The 11,694-nt window shown below is 37.8% G+C and overlaps 1 protein-coding gene across 1 annotated transcript in view; it reads right to left on the minus strand.

Annotated features, from left to right (window-relative positions):
• AGTR1 (angiotensin II receptor, type 1) overlaps positions 1-5,581 on the minus strand; it is a 49,885-nt gene extending 44,304 nt beyond the window's left edge. Inside the window, exon 1 of the mRNA XM_004682125.2 lies at positions 5,323-5,581. The gene's annotated coding sequence lies outside the window, so the exon portion shown is untranslated. The remainder of the gene's footprint in view (positions 1-5,322) is intronic.
• Between the last annotated feature and the right edge of the window lie 6,113 nt (positions 5,582-11,694).

Raw genomic sequence — 11,694 nt, forward strand, 5'->3', positions numbered from 1 at the left:
AGTAAATACTCAATAAGTACTGTGCACTTCTATTTCCTCACTTTTAATGTAAGTTTGATTTCCTGTGATTTTGTTAAACACTTAAACAAGCCTGTGACTCTGAATAGGAGCTGAGATTCTGCATTTCTAACAAGTTTATAAGTGATGCTCACAGTGCTGTAATCTGTGGACTTGGGCACCCAAGGCAGCTGGGAATGATTGCTCCCAATTTGTAACAGTGAATGTCCATAGGGGGAATAGGGAAAGAAGGAGGGAAACAAGTGCAGATACAGTATGTATAGATTTAAAATGCTCTCTGGACAAGACTTATTCAAAGATAAGTGTGGATGCTATATTCATTGCAAAATATTATTAATAGTCAAGGTATGGAAACAACCTAAGTTTCTATCAATGGATAAGTAAAGGTGTAGTGTATATACCTAACGGAATACTTCTCACCTATAAAAAAGATAAAATCCTGCCATTTCCACAACATAGATGAACTTAATGGGCATCGTGCTAAGTGAAATAAGTTAGACACAATGAGATATACTGTATGGCTTTGCTCTTATGTGGAAAATAAAGAGCAAAGCAATGAGCAAATAAAAACAAAACAAACGGGAAAAAGAATGAGTGAGTTGAACAAAATGGATTAATTGTATGGTGGTAAATGGAAACTAGACTTCTGGTGGTATTTGTGCTGTAACTATATGGATGTTGAATTATAATGTTGTACAATTGAAGCCTACATGAAGTTTTAAGTCAATGTTACCTCAATAAAAATTAAAATTGCTTGTCAGAAAGTTATTATAATATGCTTGTGCTACCTCCTACAGAATACCTTAAGAATTATTGGTATTTCAACTTTTTGATATTTTTCCTTTTTAACTTTCCCCTGGCCATTACTATTCTAAAAAATGACATTAATACCTACTTACCCAATTAGGAAGACTAAAGCATCGATTTCTAGTCATTTTCTTGTGTGTAATAGAACAATATACTTAAATGAGATTAGAAAAAGGATTTTTTCCTGACATATCTCTTCTAAACCACAGATTTGAAAATATTTAACATTTCCATTGATTTAGTTGAATGTAAATGAACAGCAAATAATTAAGCGACCTGTGGAGCATATATAGTAGCAGAATACAAGGAAGCTGTGATAACCATCAAAGGATGGTTATCAAGGAGGGGGAAATTGTGGTTATTATAGATGTGGCTGGAATTTAATAATGTGGTCACGTTAGACATTCCACCTGGCTGAAACAGTAGGTCTGAGGGACAGTTGTTTTTAAGTGTCTCCCTACTCCCAGTGGCATTGATAAGTTAGGAGAGGCCCGTATCTAAATATGTGCTTAGCTTGATCAATATGTCTATAGGACAAAGACCAATTTTACATTTTGCTATACCCTCAGGGACTAATGCCACAAAGGTACACAGTATCTTCATAAATATCTTCTATGACTGAAAAATTTCATAGATATAATTCTCTTTTCCCAAGGTAGACAAAAAGTTTTGTTTAACATAAAATGAGAAATAGCTAAAGAAAATGTAGCGAGTAAATCAGCAATGATTAACTCTAAGAGTGCATAACCACATGTGTGCCCTTTAATAGTCTTACTCAGAAGTTAACCATTGAAAACACTCAATCATTGATCTAAATAAGATTTGAACATCATTTAGTAAGAACAATACAGATTCTATGTGATAAAATAAGCAGCCACATAAAAGTTGACCTGACCAAAATAATAATTGTATGATTTAAAATTTTAAGAAAACCTAGAATTAACCCTTCAACTATGTAGGCAAAATGCTATAATGAAAAACAAAATGTGCCCATTTCTCACACTTTCCAAGCTTGTAAATAATAGAAAAGTAAATGTGAGACAAGCAACACAATTTAAAATATTTTTGGGATAAGAAGAAAACTCTGATAATTGGCACATTGTAGACATTTTATTTTCAGTTAAGTTAGACCCTCGGATGACACTATTTAAGAAGAAAACAAAAACTCTTCTACACGGAGCTAAAACAATAATACTAAATAAATGAAATGATGTGAAATAGTCATATAGCAATTACAGTACTTAGATAATTATTTGTTAATAATGTGTTTTCAATTTTGGCTTGCATGCTCAATGGAATTTTCTCCCTGTGACTATCTTCTATGAAGTGAAATAATTGAAGTCAATAGTAAATCTTTTAATATTAATATAATCACATTAAATAGCAAGATTCATTTGTATGTCTGTTCTAAATAGACGCCTCGTTTCTGCTTCCAGTTGTTAAATTTATTATGAAATAACCACTAAATAGTGAAACAGCTGGCAAATATATAACTCTTTTTTACTATAATTGAAATATATTTTAGAGCTTTAATAGAATGATGGTGATCCCTAGCTAAATCAGTTGAATTTTACCTTAAGTTCCTGTAGATACTCCTTGAATTAAGGTTACTATATATAAGTCATTGTAAAGGTAATTTTTGGTAAAAAATTTAATAAGATAGTAACTATAAAGAAAGATAAATTAAGGTTGGAAATGAAGCAAAATTTACACTGTGTTATGGGGCCTTTACTATACAGTTTTAATAAGCATCTACATGAAAACATGAACCATGCGATTCAATGACTGGGCAATTTTTGAACGAGACATTTTCAAATGACTTTGAAGAAATATATCATTTTCTAATGACTGTGGATTTAAACGTTGATTTGTTTGGTTTGTTAGATAAATGGGTTTTGTTGCTCTGGTTCTACATTTATAAGACAGTTTTTTAAATCTTTAAAACACTTGAATGACTTCAAATTTCCAAATAAAATTCTTAATTTGCTAGCCTACTGTGAGACTCTGGCATTCTTTTATCTGGGCATTGCGTAAGTAGTAGGTAAAATTTCTTTTCTTTATTTGTCTTTATCTAGCATAGGGCTAGAGTAGTAATGATAACAGTCATGCAATGACAACAGCAGTAATACGCAGAAGCAGCAAATTCATGTACACACATACACACAATTTAGCCCACGCAAAAAATAAAATAAAATAAAATAAAATAAAAATAAAAGGGAAAAAGGCCCTCCCTGACAGCGCAGCTGGTTAAAGACAGCACTAAGAAGCTAAAGCCACTTCCGCATGAGTTTGATTCCTGCCTGCCCTGGAGGAGATCCACATGGTGAGGCAGATCTCTTCTGACCTGCCCGCTGCTCCCCTCAGCAGTGTACTTTGTCGATCTGCCTGTTCTGCTCCCCACTCTGTCCTGGTGAATTCTCTCACCCTCTGCATCTCTGACTTGTACCCCAGTTCTGTCTGAATAAATAAATCTTAAAAAATAAAAAAAATAAATAAAAAATAAAAGGAAAAAAACAGCTCAATCCATCATGTGTCTCTCTTGTTTTGAATACTGCACCGGGGTTTAGGAGACTGAGAGGGGACAGTTTAAGCTCAGAGTCTATGGATAAAGAAAGCTGCGGAAGCAACAGTGAGAGAAGTCATTTCACAAATCTCAAGGAAGACGAGTTGACATCAGTGGAACCAATGAAAGAAAATCCGTTTTCTTCTGAGTTGGATGATGGAGCTTTTTATTTAAGTCAAAGAAGAGCTGAATCAGAAATCAAGGCCTCATGATGGGGATGAAGAACAAGAAGTCAGGAAAAAAAAGGTGGAGGGAAGGGGGGGACCTAGAGTAAATGACAGACCTGACAACAGTATGGTGAAACTGAGCAAATATTGAGACCTAACAATTAAGACCAATCTCTAGACTTTTGGGAGAATGGGTCCTGGAGCTAGCACTGGAAAATCTAGTGACATCTTAAGAGAGGAGTTATTTATATAGTTTTGAGGACCTCAAACTTTGGCTAAAAGGGTAATTATAGTTTATTTTAAAAATAATAAACTAGGAAATATCAGGAATCAAAGAATTTTACCACTAGAATGACTACTGGGAGCTGAGGGTGAGAGTTGTTAAATAACTCTCCAAACAGCACACAGTTAGTTAAGTGGGACATTCCATGCCCTGTTCCCTGTGCTTCCCTGCAATATCTGGGTGGAAGGGGGTAGAATCCACCACAGTCAGATGGATACAGTACCCATAAGGACACCCTTTGCAGCTGGTGATACAACCCAGGAAACATGGGAACTAACAGGTTCTTTTTTGAAAAAGGACTTCTTCGGGGTGTGTACTGCTTATGCTAAGAGGCATAAATGCTTGGAAATCCAGGGCTTTCAAGTGGTAATTTGAATTTTGTTGGGAATGAGGCAGTTTTAGTGGGGGATGCAAGTTGCTCAATAAATTTATAAAATGGAACAGCAGGGTGTCAGTTTTCTGGTTTCCATCTCTAATTTTCTCTTCCCTAAATTACCCTGGAAATAAATGTAGCCCAGTTTCAAATGTGATCTCAGGGAAAAGTTAGCACCCAAAGTTTCATGAAGAGAGGGCTCTTGGGAACCAATTGTGGATCTGGGATACTTAATGAGACTACCAACAACAAAAAAAGGATTAGATAAAGAGACCCCAGTTGGTGCAATTGCCCAAAGACAATGAGCCCGAAGATGCTTGGGAAAGTGAAAATTTTCACAGGAGACTGCAATTGCACTGAAGATGGAAGTCGCCTTTTAAGAGAACTGGGGAATGGGGAGCGAGATAGAGAGGTGGAGGGAAGGAACAAGGCTTAGGGTTAGTTCATCTTGGAGGCAGAAGAGCTGCTTCTAAAATCCCGACTCAGTTACAAATGTGCACTAGCCCAGCCTGTGGGGATTAGGGGCTGGAGCCACCCCAGCTTCTCTCCTTCCCAGTCTTACTAATCATAGGGCACCTGGGAACACCAGCGTGTGGAGGTGGGTGACCTCAAGTAGTCTGCAGAGTGGGGTGGGAAGAGAAGAGCGATGCTGCGACTTCGCCCCGGAAAACAGCAGGGGAGCTAGAGGACACTCTTTATCTCAGATGTAGCACAACTTTGAAAAGAAGGCCAGTCAACAGGCTTCCCACTGTGGTCTCTATGTAAAGAAAAGGTTAGGCTGAAAAGAAGAGTTAGCTAAACGCTTTGGGGAAAAGTTCGCTTAAATGCATCCCGTTTCTGCAGATTTCCCGCTTATAGTAGAAAGAGTTAGGCAAGAATGAAATTTCTGGGATACGCAGTCAAAGAGTCAAAATTGTTCCTTCCTATCTCCAAAGTCCTTCACCTGATTTTGCGAAAGCGGGTCAGTTCTCTAGGGCGCGGTTCAAAACTCTGCTCCCTTCCTCGGTCCCCAGGAACCTTACTGTTCGGCAACTGCAACGATGGTACTTTGATCAGAAACTGACCGCCACTGTCCTCGCTGCGCCCCAACCTTCCTGGACAGTGTACTCACCGCGTCCTGGGCGCCGCGCCCACGTTGGCAGCGAGTTGGTGGAGCTGGTGCGCAGCGACTGTGCTCGACCCTGGCGTCCAAGCCTCCGCGCCCTCACTGCCGGGGTTTCTTAATCAGGCTGTTCCCCATGGATGGTGGTGCCCGCTAACCCATTCCGCTGCTGGGGCCGAGTTGTCAAGCGCTGGAATCCTCCGCAACAGAGCTGCTCGGATTTTATAGAGAGGGGCGTTGCTGCTCCGTGGCTCCCAGGGACGACGTTCCGTTTTGCATTCCCTCCTCCTCCGCCCCGCCTCTGGAGACCCTCTCGACCCAATCCCCACCCACTCCAGATGCTGACGGAAACAGGATGATAGCACAGTCATCGCCAGTGTCACCTATCAGATCTTTGCGCATCTGGTCTGGAAGTCCGAGTCCCAAGGGGTAGCGAAAGGGAAGAGAAGTTGGGGGTTGGGGAGGGGGTGCGGAGCGGCAGTACACACCAGAAATTTAACTTTTTTTTTTTTAACTTGGAAAACTTTTAAGGGCAAATAAGGGAACTTTTCCCTTTAACTCAAATTTAGATAGTACCCTTGTGGATTATAGCTCTCCATAGATTAATTTCAGAACTACAGAGTTAAAGGGTGAACATTGACTTCCTACTATTGGACATGCTCCCAGAGCTGCGTTTTTTAAAATATAAAAATAGAAAAAGTTTAAAAAACAACATATGACCCAGTGTTTCAGGAAGAATTACTATAAAATCTTTACAATCGCTCCCCAGTAACATAAGAGTCAGGATTACTTCCAAATTTATGCTATGAGGGTAAAGTTACCTGATGGTAAAACTAGACAAAACAACAGCAAAAAACTGCAGCCAAATATCTTCTACATAAGACAAAAATCCTCAATAAAATATTAGCAGATCAAATCCAGTATCACATTAAAAAAAAGATTTCTATAATCTTTGACCAGGTGAGATTTATTGCAGGAATGCAACATAAGCTTGCAAAAATAAATTGATGTAATACACCATGCCAATAGAATAAAGTAAAAAAAAAATCCCTTACAGAATTTTCCAGTGAATCAGTGAAAACATTTGACAAAATCCAACATGATTAAAAATTCTCAATGAATTAAAACAAGGATCTTCCTCAAATTGTAAAGTGTATCTGTGAAATACTAGCATCGTACTTAATAATGAAGGGTGAAATGGTTTTGCATCTAAGATCAAGAAAAAGGAAAGGATGTTAGCTTTACACACTGCAATTCAACACTATACAGAACAGTTGGGCAAGAAAGAAATAAAAGGCACAGATTAGAAATGATGTGAGAATAAAATGACCTTGTACTTAAAAAACATCCTAAATCGGGCCCTCCCTGGTGGCGCAGCGGGTTAAAGCACTGCACTGAGAAACTAACGCCACTTCCACCTGAGTTCGATTCCCACCTGCCCCGGAGGTGACCACATGGCGTGGCAGACCTCTCCTGACACCCCCCCCCCGCTGCTCCCCTCAGCAGTGTACCTCGTTGATCTACCTGTTCTGCTCCCCACTCTGTCTCTGGTGAAGTCTCTCACTGCCCCTGAGTCTCTGGCCTGTACCCCAGTTCTGTATGTACAAATAAATAAAAAAATCTAAAAAAAAAATCCTAAATCAATCAAATAAAACTGATTGGAACTAATCAATGTGGTCAGTAAGGTTTCAGGATATAAAATCAATATATAAAATAAGTTGTAGTTCCATATACTAGCAATAAACAATGCAAAGATGAAATTAAGGAAAAAATTTTTTATACAGTAGATTTAAAAAAAATAGAACACTTGGGAATACATTTGCTAAATAGTGTTTCAAAGCTTGTATTCTCAAAATTAGGAAACTATTGAAAGAAATTAAATTCAACCTAACAAATTGAATAATATTCCATGTCTATCTACATAGATTGGAATTATTAAATTGGCAATAATGTCCTACAGATTAAGCAGATTCGTTATGAAAATGCAACCAAGAAATGCAAAAAAGAGAAATTAACCAGATAATCCTAGAATCTTTATGAAAGTATGAAGGACTCAGAAGAGCCAAAACAACCTGAAATAGAACAAATTGGAAGACTCATAGTTCCTGATTTAAACACTTACTACAAAGTTATGAAAATGCAATTCAGCATATATTACTGGCACATGATGTGAATATGTACATATACATACATATAATATATATATGTGTGTGTGTGTGAAATAGAATTGAGCCCAGAAAGTATGATAAATTAATTTTTGATAAGGGTACCAAGATAATTCAGTGGGTAATGAATATTCTGTTCAACAATGACATTGGAATAAATGAATATGTATGCAAAAGAGTGAAGTTGACTCCTTATACTATCATATGAAGAAATTATTTTGAAATGGATCTTAGACCTAAGTGTAAGAGGCAAGATTATAAAACAATAAAGTACAGAGAAGTAAGTCTTTGTGACTTTTGGTTATACAGTATCCTATATCTAATGGGAACTTGTATCTAGAATATGTAAAGATCTTTTTTTCCCAATTAACAATAAAAGCACCAATAACTCAATTAGAAATGGAAAAATAATATTAATAGATGTTTCTGCATAGACTGACAAGTGACCAACAAGCACATGAAAACACACTCAGCATCATGTAGTCCTTAGGAAATACAAGTCAAAAATACAATGAGAAAATGTGTTATACCTACCAGGATATTTTAAGTAAAAATGTCAGCGAATAACAAGTATGGACAAGGATGTTGAGAAATTTGAGCCTTTATACATTGTTGGTGGGGATGTAAAAATGGTGCAGGATCTTTGACAATTTTTTAAAATGTTAAGCCCAGAGTTACCTATGGTAACTTATTTTTGAACTATCACAACATTAAAGATACCAACCTATTCCATTGAAATAAAATATCTATAAAGCATAAGTTCTGTAGGAGGAGTCATAGTCCCAGACATCGTTATGCACTAACCCAGGATGGAGGTAGTATACTCTGTTGCACTAAACTGTAACTGTGGGGCAAGGCCCTGCCTACATTCAGGCTGTCGGGTACATGGCAAACAAATTACTTTGATCCAATACTCACTTTGACTATATATGGCCAACATATATTGGAAGAAAAATATGAGATAGGTCTTGGCCCTCCCTGGTGGCGCAGCAGGTTAAAGCACAGCACTGAGAGTCTAAAGCTGCTTCCTCATGAGTTCGATTCCCGCCTACCCCGGAGGTGACCACATGGTGTGGCAGACCTCTCCTGACCCGCCCGCTGCTCCCCTCAGCAGTGTACTTCATTGATCTGCCTGTTCTGTTCCCCACTCTGTCTCTGGTGAAGCCTCTCACCACCCCTGAGCCTCTGGCCTCTACCCCAGTTCTGTATGCATAAATAAATAAATCATTTTAAAAAAAATGAGATAGGTCTTGAAGGATTTTTTAACTAGACACTTGCTTTTTCCTCCTGTTTCAAAGGGAATTTTTTGGGAGGGGGTAAGTAGCCTTGTTTGCAGGTAATTCTGATGCAATCTGGAAATGCTGGGATAGTCCCACTTGGGACTCAAGAGGTGGATCATAACAAAGCTTCTGCACAGCAAAAGAGACATTAACCAAGACAAAGAGATACCCTACTTGCAGTCCAGACAACTGATAAGGGACTGATCACAAAGATATACAAGGAGCTAACATGAATCAACAAAAACAAAGCAAACAATCCAGTCAAGAAATGGGCAAAGGAACTTAAAAGACACTTCTCCAAAAGAGGAATTGCAAATGGCCAATAGGCATACGAAAAAATGTTCACCATCCCTCATAATCAGGGAACTGTAAATCAAAGCCACAATGAGATACCACCTCACACCAGTGAGAATGACACAGATCAAAAAAAAAAAAAAAACAAAAACAAAAAAAACTAACAACAACAAATTATGGTGAGGATATGATGAAAAAAACTATTTTACATAGCTGGTGGGAGTGCAAACTGGTGCAACAACTATGGAAAACTGTTTGGAGATTCCTCAGACTACTAATAATGGAGCTACCATATGACCCAGCAATACCACTCCTAGGTATTTACCAAAAACACACAAAAACATTAATTCAAAAGATACATTCTCTCTTATGTTTATTGCAGCACTATTTACAATAGGAAAATCCTGTAAACAACTCAAGTGCCCAAAATTAGACGATTGGATGAAGAAGATGTGGTATACACAGTGGAATACTACTCAGCAATCATAAGAGACAAACTCATGCCATTCATAACAACATGGATGGCACTGGAAGAGATCATGCTCAGTGAAATAAGTCAGAAGGGAAATGAAAAATATTGAATAGCTTCACTTATAAGAGGGATATAAAAGAACTAAGTAAGACATAGGGAAACATTTCATTGTTATTACAATACAAAACACAACACAACAAATCAGAAACAAACAATTATAAACCAGAGATGTCCTACAGGGGAGAGGGAGGGAAAAGGATAGGAAGGAGGGAGTGAGCAATGTGGGGGATTGTGATAATGATGTGTAGGTGAATTGGGGAAGGGGAAAGTAAATGTCTTAAAATGAACATCAATGTCAATAGATATATAAATTAATACATGTAATTATAAAAAGAGGCAGATCATAATAACTCTCCAATATAGTATAAAACTTGTTGTAGGCACTAATTTATGGGTTTTTTTTTTTTTTTTGGAAATTGAAATCTCTCTGATTTGATTCATAGCAGCATAGATACTCAAAACAATTTATCACAAGAACTCTGTAGGAAAGCCAGAATTAGGTGATAACCAAATTCCAGAGTCTGTTAGTGAAATTAGGAAATATTCTGTGATTGCTAGTTACTATTTAAGATTTAAGAAAACATCATATTTTAAAGTCTACTTAGTATTATAAACTCATAACCATAAATCATGCCTGTATTAAATTCCATCCTTAGATTGAGAAGTGATCAATTTTGAGGACTAGAAGTTTCTTAGAAAGTCAGCTGTTTTTTTGGATGAAACCTCTCAAAATGGGGGGATTAGCTCTTAGAGATATTACATCATCTGAAACAAGCAGATGAGAGGGAAATTTCTAGAAAATTCATGGCATCATTATTATTACAATGTATGGTTTAAATATTTGTCTCTTTTTTTTTCCCCTATGGTAACACATGGATCCTATGTAAAAGAGTATGTCTTAGAGTCATGACTAGAGACAGAGATTTGAAGCCCAACTTCAAATACATGGAAAACACACGCATACACACAGAAAAAAAGAAAACAACAACAACAAAAACTAGATACACAATCACTAAAATGTATCATTTTTTTAAATTAGGGATTACGAATACTTTTCTAGTTTCTTCTTTTTAATGTTTGTCTATATTACCCAAATTTTATATACATTGTATCACTATAAAAATAAGCAGAATGGGGCCCTCCCTGGTGGCGCAGCGGGTTAAAGCACAGCACTAAGAAGCTAAAGCCACTTCCGCATGAGTTCGATCCCTGCCTGCCCTGGAGGAGATCCACATGGCGTGGCAGACCTCTCCTGACCGGCTCGCTGGTCCCCTCAGCAGTGTACTTCATCGATCTGCCTGTTCTGCTCCCCACTCTGTCTCACCCTCCACCTCCCGCCGCCCCGGAGCCTCTGGCCTGTACCCCAGTTCTGTATGAATAAGTACATCTTTAAAAAAAAAATAAGCAGAATGAACAAAAAGGCAGAGAACTTTAACATAGCAATGATTCAGAGAGCAAGGAAGATGGGAAGGCACCTTTTGTGGACAGTTTTTTTTTTTTTTTAAAGATGTATTTCTTTTTTTAAGAAAAACAATAGAAGAACTGGGGTTCAGGATGGAGGTGAGGGGCTGAAAGGATTCACCAGAGACAGAGTGGGAAGCAGAACAGACACATCTACTGAAATACACTGCCGAGAGGAGCAATGGGGAAAACAGGAGGTGTCTACTGAGCCATGGGGGTCACCTCCCTGGCCAGACATGGAACTCAGGCCACAGTGGCTGTTGATGATAGCTTCAAAGTGCTGAGACTTAACTTCTTGTACCATCTGGTGGACCCCTCCCCCATCATGGAAAGTTTTTCTTGACATTAAATTAAAGGACAAACGCTTCAACACTGTGAGTACCCATACCTGTATTTTAGAAAGTATGTGCTTGGTTCTCCCACATTTTGTAGCAATTCAATACCTAGTAACTACATGAGAAAGGGCATTATAAGCATGTAAATACTCTGTGTCTTTAGATAGTCTTCTAAGTGGAGGTCCATACTAATGCCTATAGAAATGCTATGGTAATTAGGCTAAGCTTTGAGATGGACATTATGGCAGACATTAATGTAGCCTGTTACTGCATATACTTTGTTTATTTGGTTATGATGATTCCATTAGTGTCTT

The sequence above is a fragment of the Condylura cristata genome, unplaced genomic scaffold (genome assembly GCF_000260355.1).
Source record: "Condylura cristata isolate star-nosed mole 26May11 unplaced genomic scaffold, ConCri1.0 scaffold00014, whole genome shotgun sequence".
Lineage (NCBI taxonomy): Eukaryota > Metazoa > Chordata > Mammalia > Eulipotyphla > Talpidae > Condylura > Condylura cristata.